The 21,365-nt window shown below is 38.8% G+C and overlaps 1 protein-coding gene and 1 pseudogene across 2 annotated transcripts in view; both read left to right on the top strand.

Moving 5' to 3' along the window:
• Positions 1 to 21,365, top strand: part of MAGI2 (membrane associated guanylate kinase, WW and PDZ domain containing 2) — a 1,072,297-nt gene that overhangs the window by 231,534 nt on the left and 819,398 nt on the right. The gene's annotated exons all lie outside the window — the stretch shown is intronic.
• On the top strand, positions 8,656 to 9,581 carry LOC107184850 (annotated as a pseudogene).

Below are 21,365 nucleotides of genomic sequence, written 5' to 3'. Positions count from 1 at the left end.
TGTCTCGGTTCGATTCCTGGTCAGGGCCTGGATTGTGGGCTCAATCCCCAGTATCAGGGTTGCGGGCTCTATCCCCAGTGAGGGGCTGCAGGAGGAAGTCAATCAATGATTCTCTCTCATCATTGATGTTTCTATCCCTTTCCCTCTCCCTTCCTCTCTGAAATAAATAAAAATATATTTTAAAAAAACTGTCTAGAGCTTTCATCACAGTTGGAAAGCCTTCAAAAGTCAGAGGATCGCTATTAACATTGGGCACATAAAAATCTGTGGTTTTTGTCACTGGGCACTTAAAGTATTAATATGTTTCACTACTCACTAATAAATATGTCCATTAGTTAAGCTAAAATGCACTGAGAATTTTAAAAAAGGAAAAGAAAAACAACTAAAGAATCCACTTATTTAATGCTTTATAAGATCTGTGAGAAGTTGTTTGATGTGCACTTATTTATTGTGATTGACTATAATTAAAAAATAAAACTCCATCTGGCTTTCATTAGTATTCAGAAATTTAGTAGTCACTCTTTTCAAAATAGGAAAATTTAATGCCAAACCTTATATAGGTAGCTGGCTTGTTAACATGATAGTCTGATTTTGAAAGATCTCAGGCAGATGCAGAAGCAGCGCTCCATTTCTTGTTCTGTATGGATTATAACAAGTCTGTGATGTTTTAAATGTTTTAGTAGGATGAAGACAAGTTTTCAACAAGGCCCACAGAGCCTTGTTACTGCCCTGCACCTACCTGAGTCTAGAGCAGCCGTGGGTAAACTACGGCCCGCGAGCCGGATCCGCCCGTTTGAAATGAATAAAACTAAAAAAAAAAAAAAGACCGTACCCTTTTATGTAATGATGTTTACTTTGAATTTATATTAGTTCACACAAACCCTCCATCCATGCTTTTGTTCTGGCCCTCCGGTCCAGTTTAAGTACCCATTGTGGCCCTCGAGTCAAAAAGTTTGCCCACCCCTGCTAGAGGGTATTGCATGCCTTTCTTCCTCTTACTGTAGACTTCAGTTACATTGGCTTTTCTCTTTCAGTTCCTTGAAAGAGGTGTACACTGTGCCAACAACCTTTGCATATACTGTTCCTTCTTTATAGAACACTAGGCTGATCACCCCTCAGGAGAGGGGTTAGTGGAGAAACTCTCAGAGGCAATCAGGGCCGGCTGCCACCACTTGCACCCTCTGATGGCGCTGAGTGATTGGGACTGGCACTGGGCACTGGCAGTGGGTGCGAGTGGCAGCTTTGGCGCTGGCAGAAGGTGTGAGCGCTGGGCAGAACCACGGCACACAGGAGCAAAGAATTTTCAGTAACCACTAGAGGCTCACTCTAATGACAGTGACTGGTGCCCCACCTTGGTCTGGCACCCCCACTCACCTGCTCCACCATCCCACCAAGACTGATGCCTGCCTTGTTCCGGAAGCACACGCCCCCTGGTGGTCAGCGCATGTCATAGCAACCGGTTGTTCGGTTGTTTGGTTGGTTCAGTTGTTCAGCCGTTTGGTCTATTTGCATATTAGCCTTTTATTATATAGGATACCTACACATCTCTGGCCCCCTCATTTTTGACTTAGATCTAATCTTTGTCATTTCTCAGATCTGATCTTTGCAACCTCTGAGGACTCCTTTCCCACCTCCCCACCAGTCTTGTTATATTTCTTTGTTATATGGAACCATGACATTCTTTTCTTTCCAAGTCCTTCACTGATATCTGTCACAGCCCCCCACTGCACTAGAGTTAACTCTAAGAGGTCAGGGACCTTGTTTTATATGCTTTCAATTATTTGATATCCAAGGTGTAGTACAGTACTAGGTATATAGAAGATACTGAATAAATACTTGTTGAATGAACACAGGAATGAATAAATAAATAAATGGATACATAAAAGCATGTATGGATTTGATTATCCATTACCTCAGAACATTGAGATATCAATTAAAAGCTACACCTGCAAATAAGCAAAGCATGGAGCAAAGTCATTAACAGTGAGTCTGCCTCATAGACCCATGCCTGCCAACCAGCTGGCATTATCACTATTATTTTGATGTCGTGGGACGTGCCTTGTGAAATTTTTAATAAGCTCAAAATAACAAAGACAGATGGTGACCTGAACACATTATGGAATGTCAACACACTTCCGATCCTTTCCACAGGTGGACCAAACATAAGGAAAGGAAGAATATAGTCTGGAGGGAATTGCACAAGCCATGAAACAAAATAGATTTGCCCTAGCAGAGTAGTTTTCTTGCCTTTCTTGGAGAAGGCATTTAAGGAACAAAAGAGCAGCAGACCATTCCAAGGAAGCAGAAAGTATATAAGAAATGAGCAGAGATGGAAAAAATCAAACAAACAAAAAACAACACGAAAAACAAGCACCAAAAGACAAAGAAGCAATGTTGGCCAGGAGTGAGTGAAGAGGCTAAACGAGGTAGCCAGAGAATAGTTTATTGTCTATGCCCACTTGGCCTTCCTACTTGAGACGATGTTACTGCCAACTTAAAAAGCTTTCCCATGCCAATGAGACTTGACACTTAAATCTCCAGAAGCACAAGAAAGTAAAATAGAAATTCAGCCATTGACATATTTTTTTTTTTCTTAAAAACAGTCAGGAATAGTAATAGTGTGACTTGGTATGACATTTGTTAGTAATTCTTCAAGGTGATTCTGTCCCAATTTTTTGTATTTTACCAGCATTAGCAGAGAAACATTCTTCATAGACAATCAAAACAAGATCAAATGCAATCAAATTGGTAATAAAGTAATATTTTTCGAGTCAAGAAAAGGAAGCTTGACATGCAAATGCCATCCAGCAAAGTTGATACTTTGGGTTTTCTTTGCTCTTTTGTCAAATGCTGAAATCAAGATTTTTTTAATCACTGAGATTCAATGAACATTTCATTGAAGACTTTCAAAATTGTCTTTGGAAAGGTACAAATAGAAATTTTATCTGATTAAGATAAACTGAAACTGATTTTCACCTGGTAAAAGATATTCAAAGAAGCATTATCTATAACCCCTGACAGTTGTGAATGGGCCTCTATAAATATATTGCTTTCTTACGTAAGAAAATAAAACATCAAAGGTTCCCCCAAAAAGGAATTTAGTTAGAAATTAGAATGCAAAGGGAAAATATCCTATATAATAAAAGCCTAATATGCTAAGTGTCTGGTTGGCCATTCAACCAATCAAAGCTCAATATGCTAATGATATGCTAAGGCTGCTCAACTGCTCTCTATGACATGCACTGACCACCATGGGGCAGATAGTTGACCGGTTGACCAGTCGCTATGATGTGAACTGACCACTATGGGGCAGACAGTGGACTGGTCGACCAATTGCTATGACGTGCACTGGCCACCAGAGGGGGAGATGCTCTGACCGGTAAATTAGCTTGCTGCTGGGGTCCAGCCAATCAGGACTGAGCGAGACAGGCCGGACATGCCCTAGAGTCCTCCTGCTGTCCCTCCCCAGCTGGCCAACCTCCCGCATCCCTCCCTGGCCCCAATTGTGCACCAGTGGGGTCCCTCGGCCTGGCCTGTACCCTCTTGCAATCCAAGCTGAGGGATCACTCCCCTCCATCCCCAAGTGCATGAATTTCGTGCACCAGGCTTCTAGTATATTATAAAGTGATTGATAAAAGTTGTTGTCAAAGATGGCATATAAATAGTTATTTTACCTTCTTTTCATTGAGATTTTCCATTTCTTAACTATTCTGTTTTGGCATGGAAAATGCAGGGACTTTAGTTTTAGATACTAGATCACCAGGGAAAGGCAGCCATAGAAGTAATAAGGCTTTATCCAGGAATCTGATGCTTTGCATGAACACTTACTGATCTATCTCTGCTTTGCTCTTCTTCAGCCCTTCCTCCACTGAAGTCAAGTGCCAATCTGATCCTCTAACTCTTTTTGCTTAAAACCATGCCATTACAGTATATAGATGGTGTCTTATAGAATTGTACATTTGAAACCTCAATAGAAAATTCAATAGAAATTTTTACAAAATTTCTGCCAGGGCCCTAACCGGTTTGGCTCAGTGGATAGAACATCGGCCTGCGGACTGAAGGGTCCCAGGTTTGATTCCAGTCAAGGGCATGTACCTTGGTTGTGGGCACATCCCCAGTAGCGGGTGTGCAGGAGGCAGCCGATCGATGTTTCTCTCTAATCGATGTTTCTAACTCTCTATCGCTCTCCCTTCCTCTCTGTAAAAAATCTATAAAATATATATTAAAAAAAAAAATTCAGCCAGGGCTGTGTTTAGGACAAGTCCATCCCAGACCTCACTCTGGTCTTAACCTCTCTTCCCACAATCTCTTCTTAGACCTCTACCACACCCACCTTCTCTTACAGCCTCTCAGGGTCTTTATTTCCCACCAAATAGATGCATTTCCCTCCTCTTCATCTAGTTGACGCTGATGCTTTCATCGCATTTCTGAGCTCACTTCACAGAGACTTCTCTGCAGTCCCTCTAACTAGGCCATGCCCACCCTGTTATGTGATTTTATGACTCCAAGAGGTTTTTCTTCAAATATCTTATCACAATTTGTGTTCTTCATTTGTAAAACTGTTCTATTATTGCCTGCACCCTAACAGATAAACTATGAACTCCATGAGGAGCAGATCTAGGTCTGTTCCTCACCCGTGATTCTAACATCCTAGTGGGCATTCAACAGCAGGTGTGAGTGGATGACTAAATGAAGTTCCTTGAAGGTATGAAACAATAAGTGGCTTATAAAACACATTATATTTAAGAGAACTTAGATTTAAACGATATAAAAATTACTGAAAGCATCTATAATAATAAAAGTGTAGTATGCAAATTGACCTAAAGGCAGAACAGCGGAACAACCCTCCGGCCGACCTTCTGGATGACCTTCTGGATGAAGCTGGGGCTGCGAGGGAGGCCAAGGCAGCCGGGGCAGGGAAGGCCTACTCTTACACGAGTTCCATGCATCAGGCCTCTAGTTCCCAAAGAAAAGAATATGGTGTTGCCAATGCTGAAGCAACCTTTGGAGTCAAACATTCTTCAGAAAGTGAAACATTATTAGGTATTCAGGGTGGGAAAATGCTCCATAGAAAAGAAATGCAACCCCTGATTCAATGTGGAAATGAATATTTGGACTATTGATTGATAAGTCATAAAAGGGGATTATATTCTATACTTAAATGAAAGGGTTATGAATATTATGTTTATTTAAATGTCACATTCACATAAAAAAAAAGCCAAAGGGTACAACAACATGTGTTTGTTTTCTCGTAGATTCAGAAAAGGCATAGGCTTGCAAGGCTAGACTCCTCAAAACACCTCAAAATCACTGGGAAGCTTCTTTAAAACATACATATATGGGATCTCCTGGCATTCCAAATAGGGAAGACTGGGTGGGGCTTGTAAATCTATAGGTTGTCAGAAGGGAAGGGGTTAAAGGGCTGGGTTAAAAAGATAAAGGGATTAAGCAAAACATATATACACACACACATACATAACACATCCACTCATAGACACACAGACAGTAGTATGGTGATTACCAGAGGTAAAGGGAGGTGTACGGGGAGGTAGAAGGAAGTGAATTGGAGGTAAATGGTGATGGAAGGAGACTCAACTCAGGGTGGTGAACACACAATACAATATTCAGATAATGTATTATATATAGAATTGTATACCTGAATCCTATGTAATTTTATTCACCAATGTCACCCCAATAAATTTAATAACAAAGAATATTAAAGAAAAAATTGTAAATGCTGTTAAAAAAAAGAATTAGTCTATTTTGGAAAATCATTTTGCATGGTCATCCATAGCCTAATAATAGATACAATTATTTGATGCTTACTGTGTAACAAGCACCATATAGTATGTGTTAGTTTATGCAATCTTATCATTAGATACGTGAATAATTGAAGAAATATGTCTGCCAGCCAATGAGAAAACTTACTACAAAGGCTCTGCTTTGGTAGTCCATATAGCACAGATAGCTGTCATATTTCACTTAATAGCTCATGTACTCTAGATTCCTGTTGTTATTTCTCAAATGAGCAAGGAATGAAATGTTAGGTTGTTCAGTGTGAATCAGGACAAACCTGGGCACAGTATTTTCGGGAAAGCCTAGAATATTCCAGAACCCAAGTAACTATATGCTTCTTAGCATTGTCAGCTGAACCATCCTCCCAGCTAAAATTGTCAGGAGTCTATATCTAGATCAGAGACTACAATAGTGTAGAAGAGTCTGCTTTTGATTTAGTTCTATTTTGGAAGAGACTGCATAAGCAGTAACTATGGCTACCACTCCAAGATCAGGATTTACCAGCCAAGAGTTTGTAGTACAAATAATTGATCACTTATTTGTTGTTCCATCTATACCTCATTAGCATTGTTTGTACTATTTTAGATTGAAGAAATATAAATTTATATGTTTATATATGCACATATGCATGCTGTAATGTGTTTAATGTAGAAAGAAACTCTTGTCCATCATAGTGACAGCTGAAGTTTATAGAGTGCTTCCTAAGTGCCAGGTACTGGGCTAAACACTTAACATCCATTTTCTCATTAATCCTTATAACAATGCTATGAAGCATTCTTACTCATAGCATTATTGCTCTATTATAATCCCTATTTTACCAAAGAAGGTAATTAGAGTTAGAGTAAGATGTATATCTAGGGTCACTGCCCTAGTAATCAGTGGAGCCAGTCCTGGGGCACAGGTCTTACAGAAACCAAAGCCATTGCCGCATTTCACCATCAAGGCAAACGGCCTTGCCTCAGGCCAGCTTCCAAGTCATTCTAGGTCAGACCACCACCTCCATTCCCTCTTTCTACTGCTGGATATTTTAATCCCCTAGCACTTTACCTTGGACTCTTGATATTCCATATACTTGCCCCTCTTCGTGTTTCTCAAACTCGTTGAGCTCATTCTGTACTTTGCCTTTGCTTTCGCTGTTCGCCTGCCTGGATCATCCCATCCCCGGATGTTCACTTATTGGCTGTCTGCTCAAAGCTCATCTCCTCAGAAATGCCTTTCCTGACTATCCATTTAATAAATACCTGCCTGTCCCAGCTCTCCTCACCTTCTATCACGTGGTCCTGTTTTATTCCTAGTACTTATCATTTCTTTAAATTATCCTTTAAAAATAAATAGGTATTTATTTGTTTCTGAGTATATTGTTAATCTTTCCCACTAGAATTTTAAAATCTTATATTTTTTATTTACTATTACATATTTTTTTCTGTAAATGACTAGATGATAGCTTATTTGTCTGGATTTAGCCAAAGTGTGTGCCAAGTGCTAAAGATACGAAGATGAATAAGATAGAAATGATTTTATCAAGACATTTATAATAATAATAGTTGTAGAGAAAGCCTTTTAAAATCTCAAATCAATGTTCTGTCTCAGGATAATAAAAGGTTGAAATTGATACTTCAACTCTGATTTATCTTGCAATAAGAGAGAGGTGAATGTCTCTCTTCAGTAAGCACTAATGTCTCCTTACGTTTGTAGAGCATGGATGATTTGGGTGGTCAAAGTCAGGTCTGGACAATACCTGTAATTCCCTAACCTGTTTGCTCTGCATAAACAGCTGGAGGACTGTATACATGTAACAAGTTCTGGGATCTCCTAAGGGTGGGGCCTGGACATTTAGTACTTTGAGAGCACTTCCCCAGTCCACTGGGCTTACCATGCAGGCTTGGGATCCACCAAACTCTGTTGCTGGGCTCAGAAAAAACTGTGTTTTGTGCTGGCAATTAATTTTAGGAAAATAACATAGATTTACCTACCTTGAATCTCAAAAGCAAGAGTACATTTTTAAACCAAACTAAATCTTAAAATTGAAGTTTGGTTCTTTTAAAAATCATTTATTCAGACACTGACTTAGTGTTCATTTATAAATCCTTCCTACCAAAGACTACACAGTGCTTTACAAACATTAACCACGGGAGAAATATGAACCTTGACGAAAACACTGTCAGCGAGATAAAATGTTTTTCGTAGATGAAAAAAGTGTAATTCTGCCTTTCAGATTGTATTTCAAATAATATTTCTTGCCCTAGTGACATATCAATCTGTTTGATGCTTTGTTGGTTATGTGTATTTTATATGCACTTTGATATTCTTTTACACTCCAACAGTTAAACAGTCTCTTTTCCATATCTGTCCTTTCATCTTTACCTTTAAACGAGAAACCACACTTTATTTTCATTACTTTACCTTGTACTCCCAGGGGTTCTTAATTTGTTCACTTTTGGTTGTCTCCAACTTTTCTGAGGTGGCTTCCCTGAATTTCAGTTAGACTGTTTTTTGTTTTTTCTTTTTCCTGTTTTCTCTCACAATCTACTATAACACTGCAAGTGTTCTGGACTTCAGATACCTGAAGTTTTGGACAAGGATCTAACAAAGGAGTTTGTGAGCCGGTCTTTTCATGGCTGGTGGGAGGTGCTGTCAGAGCTGCTGATGGCCTGCATGGTGGGAGGGGCAGGTGAGGCATGGTGCACCCGAGCAGGCCCCAGGTGCCTTCTGTGACTCCCTTTATCCTGCTGCCTCTCAGGGTGCATCCTGGGAATATTCTGTGCCTCCTTGAGATGAGGGCTTGTGTCTGTGGGAGAGGTCCCTATCCTGATAGATGGATGGACTGTCCTAACTGAACTTTTCCAGAGAAGGACCATGTTGTCTTCTTAGGTAAGGAGCCTTCCATCACAGGACAGAGCTGCCCGGCCTTTAGTGCTTCATCCTGTCTGAGGAAATGACCAACCAGTACAATATTCTCTTCAAACAAGAGCAGGCCCATGATGATGCCATTTGGTCAATGGCCTGGGGGACAGACAAGAAAGAAAACTCTGAGACAGTAGTCACAGGGTCCCTGAATGACCCGGTAATGGTCTAGAAATGGCGTGATGAGAGGCTGAGCATGCTGTGAAGTCTGGAGGGACATCATTGGGCCCATGGTGTCTGTGGGCATGAGCCACCCCCTGACCAATGGCTGCATCCCATTCTCTCGATATTCACATTCCTTTCTGGGACTTGGAGAAGGGCAAACAGATAGTCTATAGATGCAGGATGGGTGGATGCCTGGACTTTGGCCTTTTCACCTGATTCCCAGTATCAGGAACGCCTGTGGGGAAAGGGAACATTTTTGGTGTAGAAAGTGGGAAAAAGGAATATTACTTGGACATGAGTGGGAAATTCACTCTAAGTATTGCATATAGTCCTGCTGGGAAGTATCTGCCCAGTTGGGGTTATAGACAGAAGCATCAATATTTTTGATATTGCAACTGGAAATTTACCCTGAGTTCTCATTCTTCATCACTGCTTCAGATGATGGCTACATCAAGATCTATGATGTACAACCTGCCAACTTAGCTGGCACTCAGAGTGACCACACATCCTGGGGGCTCAATGTGGCGTTCTATCCTCACTTTGTTTCCAGTTCATCTGACAAAAGTGTAAACGTCTGGGATGCTGGTAGGAGGACCTGCAGTCATACTGTCAACCACCAGGATCAGGTCCGGGGAGTAAAATACAATGGGGATGGCTGAAAAATTGTGTCTGTTGGAGATGATCAGGAAATTCACATCTATGATTGTCCAATTTAAATATTGAGGTCTTCCAGGCTAATGCTGCTGAGGGAATGTACAGATTGAGCATAACATTCCTTATCTTTCTAGTTTAAAAGAAATACAGCATTTATTATAGGAGAAACTTAAATTTTGTAGATACAACATAAATCTTTTCATGTTTTATTGGAAATGCTGTTCATAGTTTAACATAATGTTCTTTTTTCAGTATATATTTTTTAATTTTATTTTATTGTTCAAAATATTACAAATAGTAGTACCTATGTCTCCTTTTCCCCATTGACCTTCCCCCCCGCCCCCCTCGGGAGTGTTCTTAATGCAATAAATAAGTAATATTTTTTAAAAAGGAGTCTGTTTTATACATCTAAGGTCCACTCCACTTCTATCAATTTTTATGTAGAAATCCATGAGAAGCCGCACCTAGATTTGTCTCCCTTTGTTCTCATTTTTTAAAAACATTATCCCTATAAAATTTATCTACCCTATGTTGCACTCTCCTGAAGTCCAGAATGCAGTTTAGGCGGCCTTTTAGAATAATTTGAGAAAATAGCTTTATCTGAAGATTAGTAGTTGACTTCTGGGGGATATTTCTATTGTACACCCTCAGCCACACTATACTTATTATCAAAGCCTCAATTTTAATGATAGAAATTAATTTACATCTCCCTCTGTGCTCTGAGGGTCTCAGAATATTTACTATAAATTGAATAAAATAAAGAATACACATAGTTCATAATAAAATTTAGCAGAAAATAACTCACTAATATACTTTTATTACAAGTGCCTAATTTAGCTAGATAAAGCTCTGTGATTAAACGTGCCATATGTTGGATTATTCCCTTTTCTTTTTTATATAATTAGGCATTAAATTTTTGTAAAGCACTTTTTTTAAAATCCCACAACAAAGAATTGATGAGCTGCAAGGGAACAAGAAAAAAGTTACATGGAATTCTAAACATGCATAGTATCGAAAAATAACAGGGATGACCAATTCCTGCAAATATGTAAGGTGGTATATAGCCATCTTTGTCCGCTGCAACATAATTATAATTTACTAGAGGCCCGGTGCACAAAAATTTGTGCACTTAGGGGGGTCCCTCAGCCCGGCCTATGTCCTCTTTCAGTCTGGGACCCCTCGGAGGATGTCCGCCTGCTGGCTTAGGCCCTCTCCCTGGGGAATTAGGCCCAACCTTACAGTCAGACATCCCTCTGGCAGCCTGGCAGCCCTTGGGGGATGTCCACTTGCCAGCAGGGAGCAGGCCTAAGCTGCAGTTGGACATCCTTAGTGCTGCTGAGGAGGCGGGAGAGGCTCCCGCCACCACCGCTGTGCTGGCAGCCTTCAGCTTGGCTTGTGACTGAGCAGAGCTCACCCTGTGGGAGCCAGCCTGGGTGAGGAGCTGATGGCTGTTTTCAGTTTGGTCAAGCCCCCCAGTGGGAACCCTCACCCCATGGGGGTGTGGCCAGCCTGGGTGAGGGGCTGAGGGCCATTTTCAGGCCACCCACATCCCCTTCAGGGTGGGGGTCCCCAGTGGGTGCCTGGCCAGCCTAGGTGAGTGACTGATGGCTGACTGACCAAACACCCTGGCGACTGAAGCTCCCAGCCATTCCTTTTTTTGTTTTTATTCATTCTAGCTCTGTGGCCATGGTGACTGGAAGCAGGTATCTGGGGTTTATTTACCTTCTATAATTGAAACTTTGTTGCCTTTAGAGGAGGCAGCGGCCAGCCGGGAAGCTTGGCTTCTTCCATCATTGAGGCAACCAAGCCTCCAGCTCGCTCCAGCTCCATGGCCATGGCCATGGTGGCTGGAAGCAGGTATCTGGGGTTTATTTACCTTCTATAATTGAAACTTTGTTGCCTTGAGAGGAGGCAGCGGCTGGCCGGGAAGCTTGGCTTCTCCATCATTGGGGCAACCAAACCTTCTTCTTGCTTCTGCTCTGTGGCTGCCAGCCACCATCTTGGTTCGGTTAATTTGTATATAGTCCCTCTGATTGGCTGGTGGGCATGGCTTAAGGCATAGTGAAGGTATGGTCAATTTGCATGTTTGTCTATTATTAGGTAAGGTTATTTCAACATGCGAAACTGCTGTGTTTGTGTGTGTGTGTGTGTGTGTGTGTGTATGTTTAATCTGCCTGATAACTTCAGATGGGGAAAAAAAAGGCTATGAACCCAGTTTAAATAAATACAATTCAATAAGTACAAAACCTGGAGTTTAATTGGAGTAATCTCAATGCCCTTAACTAGTGCACTTATTTTAAAATGCTCTATTAGTCATATTTTAAAAGAAAAAAATCACCATTTTTTGCCTTTTTAACACATTTTATTGCATTTATTGGGGCAACATTGGTTAATAAAATTCTATAGGTTTCAAATGTACATTTTATAAACACATCATCTGTATTGTGTATTCACTACCCAAAGTCAATTCTCTTTCCATCATCATTTATCTCCTATTTATGTCTTCTAACCCTGCCCCCCTCCACTTTCCCTCTGGTAATTTCCATACTGTAATCTGTGCCTGAGTTTGTATTTTTGTTTTTATGTTTGTTTTTGGCTTAATCTTTTTACCTTTTTCACCCATCCTCCCAATCCTCCTCCTCTCTGACAGCTGTTAGTCTGTTTTCTATATCTCTGAGTCTGTTTCTATTTTTGCTTATTTGTTTATTTTCTTCATTTGACTTCACATATAAATGGAATCATATGGTATTTTTCTTTCTCTGACTGGCTAATTTCACTTAGCATAATACTTTCCAGGTCCATCCATGCTATCACAAAAGATAAGATTTCCTTCTTTTTTTACACCTGAGTAGTATTCCATTGTGTATATATGCCACAGCTTTTGTATTTACTTATCTATTGATAGAACTTGCACTGCTTTGGAACCTTGCCTACTGTAAATGATGCTGCAATGAACATGGGGTGCATATATTCTTTCAAATTAGGTGTTTTGAGTTTCTTCCCATAAGGGGAATAGCTTGGTCATAAGGCAGTTTCATTTCTAATTTTTTTTAGGTAGCTCCATACTGCTTTCCACAGTGGCTGTACCAGTCTGCATTCCTACCAACTGTGCACAAGAGTTCCTTTTTCTCCACATCCTCACCAATACTGTTGTTTGTTAATTTATTAATGATAGCCATCTGACAGGTGTGAGATGATATCTCATTGTGGTTTTAATTTGCATTTCTCTGATCATTAGTGATGTTGAGCATATTTTCATATGACTGTTGGCCATCTGTATGTCCTGTTTAGAGAACTGTCTGTTCAGGTCCTTTACCCATTTTTTTAATTGGGTTGTTTGTTTTCTTGGTGTTGAGTTGTATGAGTTCTTTAAAAATTTTGGAAATTAACCCCTTATCTGATATATCATTGGTGAATATGTTTTCCATTCAGTGGGTTGTCTTTCATTTTGTTGATGGTTTCCTAAAGAAGAATTCACAATTTAATACAAAATCTGAACTTTCACGTGCAACTATCTAGTAGATATTAGTTGTTGTTGATTCTATAGTCTTCTTATAAAAACAGAAGACTGCTTAGTCCCGCAAATTTCTTTCAATCTTGACATCTTGAATACTTAAATTTGTTTAAAAGAATGGAAAAGCAAATTATGGTTTTCTGAAATGAAATATTATTAAAAAATTTTTGAAAGTGATATTATTAAACATTTATTCCACATTCAACAGTATGAGAATATTAACATGCAGAGAATTACTAGTTTTAGAACATGTTATTTATGTAACTAATTATATTGATAAAGTTCTCTTTTATATAGAGACAAGTGAGTCATTCAGTAAGTATAAATCTCTGCCAAGTGTTTCTAAATTTTAGGTTTGCTTTAGAGATAAATGTCTCGTAAAATGTTTTTTAATTCATCATTATCAGAAGAGAATCGACAATACATTTCTGGGAGGTGGGGTATATCAGTCAAAAGTCTAACCCTAACGAATACAAAGGCACAGGATAAGAGGCAGGAAACCAAAAATGTTCAAATCATAATATGTATCTTTCAAAATAAGAAAGTTTTAGTGCAAGACATGAGCCCCTGGGAATAGCAAGAGACTAACAAGAATATAAATGGTAAGAAGCCTGGAAAGGGAAAAGTGTTGATTGTCCTAGTAATTCAAGCTTTATTTTCTTCCACATTTGCCTAAGGCTGATTCTATTCTTGTTCTTCCAAATAACAACTGAGTCTAGTTTTGTGTATCTTAATTTAAAGCTCACAAAATGAGCCTTTTTAAGCAAGATCAAAAGAACTTTCCTGGCCATAGTGTCTCAGTGGTTGAGCATTGACCTATGAACAGGAGGTCACAGTTTAATTCCCAATCAGGGCACACGCAGGCTTGATCCCCAGGGTGTAGCATGCAGGAGGCAGCCAATCAATGACTTTCATCATTGATGTTTCTATCTCTCTCTCTCTCCTCTTTTCCTCTCTGAAATCAATAAAAAAAAATACATTAAAAAAGAACAGTATTTGGATTGTAGGGTGTAAATAGAGTTTTAGTGTAACTTCTGATTTCTTCCAAAATTAAAAGGTGCATCAGTCACTCTCTTCAGTGTCAACTCCTAACAAAATTAGTGACATAAAAATAAGGGAATAGTAACTGAGTTTACTAGTCTTGAAAGTCCATCTTTCTCCCATGCCCCAAACCAAAATTGCTGAATTGGAGAGAAACGCCCTCTGGGCAGCAAGACTGTGTATGAGCATGGTTTGGAATGCATGCCATTCTATTAGTGCCCTGTGACCAAATTCTTTAATGGAGAAATGAATTCTCCTACTTCACTAGCATCAGCCTTCATTAGTGAAAACAAATATGTCAGACATTATGTATTTCTGATTTCCTAAAAATAAATGCAGAAATTAAAATCCCTGGAGACTTTAGTTCTGGAGTGGTACAGATTCAGAAGCCAGATGCCCTGTGGGCTTTTTGAAATAGACAAATGAGCATCAGGTTTAGTTTTTCTGAGGACTGATAGTGCATCCAGTACATGTTTTATTGGCTTTCTTTTTTTCCAACCTGGATTTTCACAGCAGGACTAGATTAGGTCTTCCTGTGTGCTCTCCTAATTCATTGCTCTTTCTGCAGATGTTTGCCTAGAATACATTTTGTTTAGTTGTAGGTGGTTTCCTTTTTAACAGCTCAACAATGATATTATAATATTTCCCTGTTGAGATCAAATCAACAAACTATTATTTTAGGAATTCACCTACTCTATAGAACATCATGCATTTCCTAGTATTCCCTGGGAACCAGGGTAATGAGTGGGCTGTGAAGTATGTGGGGGATTTTTTTAAAAATCTATCTGTTTGAAAGAAATATGAAACAGAAGACAAGAGCATATATATTTCTAGGTATATTTCCAACAGAAAAATAAAGTATGAAGACAAATATGCTTTTTGGAACAAGCTGTGTTAAGAATGAGCGTATCTATTTTCTAGGAAGTAGTAGATCCTTGCTTGTACCTAAAGCAAGTTAAATAATGTCTTCTAATGCTGAAGTCCAGGCCAGCTCCTCTATGTCTGTGAAGAACCACATGCACTCTTAGAATAACATTTCCAAACCTAGCAGGAAAGTCAGAAATGTCATTTCCACAGAAACCAAAAATGAAACAATTAAATATGAGTGCCGAGCCACAATTATAGCAGCCGCACTTTCCCTGTCGGAGAGAAATGGTCACAGTGAGTATTCACAGAAACAAATAGAATGGATAAGTGGAGGGGGCAAGGGTCAGGGGTGTCAACAAAGAAATATTCTACAGGAATTTTAAAAGGCAAAATTTGAATGTGTTGACTTTCATATTTATAATTAAAACTGTTTGAACCTTGAGGGGATTTGTTTGAATTTCTAATCATCAGTTTCTTCACCTATAAAATGGGAGTAATAATACTTGCTACCTGCTTCTTAGGTAATTAATGTTCACATTGAGTGCTTACTACATGACAGGCATAATGTGTCTTACATGAATTTACTCAATTCTCACTCTAGGTACTTATTTTGTAGATAATATGCAATAGTTATACGGTGCTTGACGCTGTTCTGAGTACTTGGTCTACATTTATAAACATGTCTTTTATTGAAACAGTCATGAGGTAGATACAGCCATTGTCCTACTGCAAATGAGGAAACTGAAACAAAAAGCAAATGGATAATGCATGTTTGCTAAACTGAAAAATATTATATATAAGTAGTATATAATTTTATCATCCCTACAGATTAATTAGCTACTTTCTGTATATGTAATCATATTACTCCTTTCTTTCTATTGCAATTTGGAAGGTAGATTTTTAACTAAAATGGTATTTATTATATGACTTAACAGTTTTTATAAAAGAAATAGTTTATTCTCTCTTTTAATGTTACACTCTACGCATGACAGTAATATTGAAATTTGAGGGCATCTTTAAGTTATCAGATAATGATCATATAATTATGTCTTAACTATTGTTTAAAACTTCTCACAAATTATCAGAATTAATTCTAGTCTGTGCTGAAAAGCAGAAGCTCATCTTGGTTCTATATCTAACTGAATACTTAACTGGGAGTGGTTCACTGGTTTCTGTTTTTAGCCAATAGTCCTTAAGTGTTGTAGGATTGGAAGTTCAATGTTAACCATCTATACTGTCATTGTGATAGTGTGGTCAGAGTTCTTACATTGTACTCATTATTGTTGAGTAATATTTCCAAAGCAAAAGGAGCATGATCATCTAAAGTTGGGCAAATAGGTGCACATTCAGAACTATGGAAATGTAATTTAATCAAGACAATTTTTAGGACATGTCTTTATCTTAGTAAATGTTGCAAACAAGTATTTGTATACTTTGATAACTTCACTACTGAATGTTGGAAAAGGAAATTAGCAGATTATCCCTAGCTATATTCTTAGAGCCATATTTAAGAGGTATGATATCATCTGTCTGCTTTATGTGTCTAACTTACTATTTTGCACAAGTTAAAGCCAAAATTACTAGAAGCATTGTGTAAACTTTTGTTGGCTGCTTTATGTTGAGAGTGAGAACTGTATGTATTGATTATACCCAATTTACCATGATCATTTGTCTAGATTATCATAAAGGAAGGAAATTTAAAAAAAAATTTTTTAGCAATCATTTATTTTCACTACTTGTTCACTTATCAGAACAAAACTTCAAAAGTCTTTTATAAAGGGAGTAAGGCATGGTGTCACCTGAGATGTGTGAAGCATGGCATGTGGAAATGAAACTCATAGTAGTGTCAGCAAAAGTGTCACTTGTCAAATGCAAGAAGGGCAGGCACTGTGGCTGACATGCTACCTGTTTATTGTATGGAAAACTTTCCAACCTTTGTGCTGGCAGATCAGAGGCCATGACTGAGATGATCAAGACATTTTCAAGTTGGGAACAACTTAAAGGATGCTGGATAGGAGGTAAAACTGAAGAGCTAGAACTGCCATGATTAATGGTAGAGTGTCAGGGTAAGTAAAATAAGAGGAACTCCAGATCTTTAGACTTGCTTTAAATTTATGTTCTGGTAAGTGCCTATACTTTTAAGACTAAACTTACATGTTGACATCATTATTAGCCTGGTGCGTGAAAATTCATGCACTGGAGGGGGGTCCCTCAGCCCGGCCTGCCCCCTCTCACAGTCCAGGAGCCCTCAGATGGGAGGCGACCCGGCGATCAGGGGAAGGTGACGCCCCAACACACCTCTGCTGCTGCCACTGCCGGCAGCACAGGCCTTGGCTGGCCCTGGTTACCTGAGCCTCGGGCAGCCCTGAGCGGCTGGGCAGCCAACATCCAAGGCTTGCTTGAACCTTGGGCCAGCCCTGGGTGGCTAGGCAGCCACCATCTGAGGCTTGCCTATGCTGTGGGGCTGAGGGGGCTGGGGAACTCCTGAGGCCTTGCCACATGCATGCCACCCTAGCGGGGCTGAGGGGACTGGGCACCGCCATCTCGTTGCTGTGGGCACAGCCATCTTTGAGGGTGGGGCAGTTAATTAGCATATTTCCTCCTTATTGGCTGTGGGCACGGCCATCTTTGAGGGGGACAGTCAATTAGCATATTCCCTCTTTATTGGCTGTGGGTGCTGCCATCTTTGCGATGGTGTGAGGGTCAATTAGCATATCCCCTCTTTATTTGATAAGATTGTTATTATTACACACATACAAACATACACTCACACATATGCACATTCACAAGAAATATTCTCCTTTTTCAGCACACCTGTCTTTGCGTGCACTTCCCAGATAGGTATCTCATGACCCAGGCATGCAGCCTCAAGGATGTAGCTTCAGTTTAGAAGCATTCTTCCTATTAAAAAACTCCAAAGATAGAATTTGTCTCTCAATCAACTTTAATAATAGAAATTTATTTTTAATATGAGCCAAACTCATATATTAGAAAAGAAAAGTAAGTTTTGATAATACACACTTTAATTATGAGAGATTACAAGATACCAGTGTATAAATATAAACATCAGCAATCACAAAATTCACTTAACAGGACAGATAAATGAAGTAGGGAATAAAAGAAGAAAATGTTGCGAAAGTTGCCACATGAAAGCTTATTTCTAGTTAATTTTCAATAGTGTTAGTACTGACTGTAATTAAAGTCAAGATGTATATGCTCACTTTGGGAATCATGACTCTGAGAAAATTTTTATTTCATTTTGTAGCTTTTGTGCCCAACCAACATGGGTGTGGTAAAGAGCCAGGAGAGTACTGATCCTGCCATCAAGATAACATAGGTGAAATAAGAAAGACTAATAATATCCAACTGCAGAGAAGTACTATAGTATTTGTAGAAGTACTACAAATAAGGCTTTGTATAAGTATTGAGAATATAGTTATCCTGCAAAGCTGGAATTCTTTATTTTTATTTTATTTATTTATTTATTTATTTATTTATTTATTTATTTATGTATAATCCTCAGCTGAGGATATTTTTTCCATTGATTTTTAGAGAGAGTGGAAGAGAAGGAAAGACAGAAATATTGATGTGAGAAAAACACATTGATTGGTTGCCTCCTGCACGCCCCCAGCCCCCACACCAGGGTCTGGGCGGGGAAGAAGCCTGCACCCGAGGTATGTGCCCTTGTCTGGAATCAAACCTGGGACCCGTTAGTCCCCAGCCTGACACACTATCCACTGGGCCAAGGTGTCTAGGGCCAAAGCTGGAATTTTTAGATAATGGAACTTCAGCTTCAAAGGAGATGTTAAGAATTTATGTGAATATTGGCATCCCTTTCATATCTGAGAAACAAAAACATGAACAAAGCCACAGAAAAGTCAGTCTTGGGATGGTCAGTAGTGGGGTAGCAAAAAGCTGGCTATTCTGGAGTTGAAATTTCATTTTGGATATTAGTGAAAGCAATATTATTTGGACATCTGCCTTAATTATTGAGTTAAATACGGTACATTAAAATGATTGGCTCTTGAGCAAACAAATGATAAACATAGGCCTAAAAGGAACATTAAAATAAAAATGGTGTGCATCATTATTTGGGGAAGTAATGAGAGAAATTACTATTATAGAATATAACAGGGTAAGAAATTAATTTGGCCATGAAGGAGATGTTTTATTAATTCATGACCAAGGTGCTGGAGATTTCGACCAGTTGAAATGGCAAACAGGGTGTAGACATTTGAAAGGAAAAACTGGAGGGACTTGGTAACTTTTTGCAGAGTCAAATACATGAAAATCCATTAAGACAAGAGTCATATCTTCTTGTTTTCTATATTACCAGTATCCAACACATTATCTGGAACATGGGAATTATTTTATTAATATTATACCTGATGAAGATAATACAAGACAGGAAAATGAAAGAGTTGAAATAAGGATCCAAGTTTTTGAGAGACTGTCGTAGAAACTGGGAATTTGAGAAGGAAGGAAAATTATAATTATAGGGACGTAGGGTTTGTGTTGTTGATGAATTAATCTTGGCTGTTCATTTCTAATAGATGCTTTTTATTGGAAAACCTAGAAACATTCAGAAACTGATTAAAGCACTGGGAAATTAAGTTAATATTGATTCTATAACTAAATCTAAGAACTTCATATACTTAATAATGTCATCGCCAACAATTAAAATAGAGGTTATTTACATTGAATAAAATATCTTAGAATAATCTCATAATTTTTATGTGATTAAACAAACCATGTCATTTCTTTGATCTTTAGGGACCAGCATGGTAGGAGAACAATATACAAAATAGATCAAATATTAAGAATAGCTGGAGCCCTGGCTGGTTTGGCTCAGTGGATAGAGCATCAGCCTGTGGAATGAAGGGTCCCAGGTTTGATTCTGGTCCAGGACACATGCCCAGGTTGCGGGCTCTATCCCCAGTAGGGGGCATGCAGGAGGCAGCCATTCAATGATTCTCTCTCATCATTGATGTTTCTATCTCTCTCCTTCCCTCTCCCTTCCTGCCTGAAATCAATAAAAACGTATATTATATTAAAAAAGAATAACTGGAAAATACATCCTAGAATTTTAAAATAATATTCTATAATATTGATTATGGCTCATAATCTGAAGTTCAATTTGGAGACCCTGAGTGAAGTCATGAAAACTTGTGCTGTTTTGACTTTTTAATGCTCAAATCATTAATCATGAGGTCAGAATTACCCTGTTTTTCACTACTGTTCTCATATTTTAAGACTTTGGGTGAGTTTTTATATTCTAGTTCTATTTTTTTTTAATATATTTCATTGATTTTTTTACAGAGAGGAAGGGATAGGGATAGAGAGTTAGAAACATCGATGAGAGAGAAACACCAATCAGCTGCCTCCTACACACTCCCCACTGGGTATGTGCCTGCAACCAAGGTACATGCCCTTGACCGGAATCGAAACTGGGACCCTTGACAGGCGGATACTCTATCCACTGAGCAAAAACGGTTAGGGCAATTCTAGTTCTATTTTTAAGCACTATACACACTATGAATACATAAACAGTATACAATTATAATTAGCATGGTCTCAGAGGAAAAAATATTTCAAGTTCTATTAATAGAACAGAGATAAACATATTCTTCTGAGGAGCTTATGGATTTTAAAGATTATAGTCCCCTTTTTGTAGAAATAAAAAAATAGATATGCAGAAGTTAAATGACTTGCAAAAATTATCTAGCAAGTCAGTGACAAAACCAGAAATCAGCCTCCAATGTTTAGAATCCTACATGCAACGCAAAATCTCCTGGATCACACCATTTCTCCACAATGCCATTACAAATTTTTTTTTGAATTGTTGTAAGCCAGCACATGTGATTGGCTTTCATTGTCAGAAATAAAAAAACCTGGGACAAGCCAAATGACCTTAAAAGACCTTCTAAAATCTTCTAAAAATAGCCTCTAAGGCTATCGATGATGCCAAGTGTATTCCAGGAGAATTAGAGCTAATCTCTGTGTTTGCCTTTGTAAATCTGCTTGCTTCCATGCCGCGGAGTATCAGAGGGGCCATTAGACAGACCAAGTCCTGCTTAGAGTTCATACCCATTACTAAAATTCAAGAATCATTCTCATCTTCCCTTCCCTTTCATGAACTTTCTGATAGCGCTGTAAATAAGAACCATGCTCACCAGAACTGCAGGCTCTTGTAATAATTGAAATTAAACATTAGGTTACACGTGAGGCTGTTTGGTCCATTTGCTTAAACTGTTATTACTATGGAAATAGCCATTACATCCTGGTAATAATGTGACTGTCGCCTATGGATCTAGAATTATAATAAAAAAACTAAACATGTATCTTCATGTACTCACCAGATTTCCTCCTTGTATTCTGATAGCCTTCCTTCTGTACAGATAACACTCCCGAGACCAAACAGTCC

This window comes from Myotis davidii, unplaced genomic scaffold, assembly GCF_000327345.1.
Source record: "Myotis davidii unplaced genomic scaffold, ASM32734v1 scaffold125, whole genome shotgun sequence".
In the NCBI taxonomy this organism is placed as follows: domain Eukaryota; kingdom Metazoa; phylum Chordata; class Mammalia; order Chiroptera; family Vespertilionidae; genus Myotis; species Myotis davidii.
This window is presented reverse-complemented; position numbering and strand designations above follow the sequence as displayed.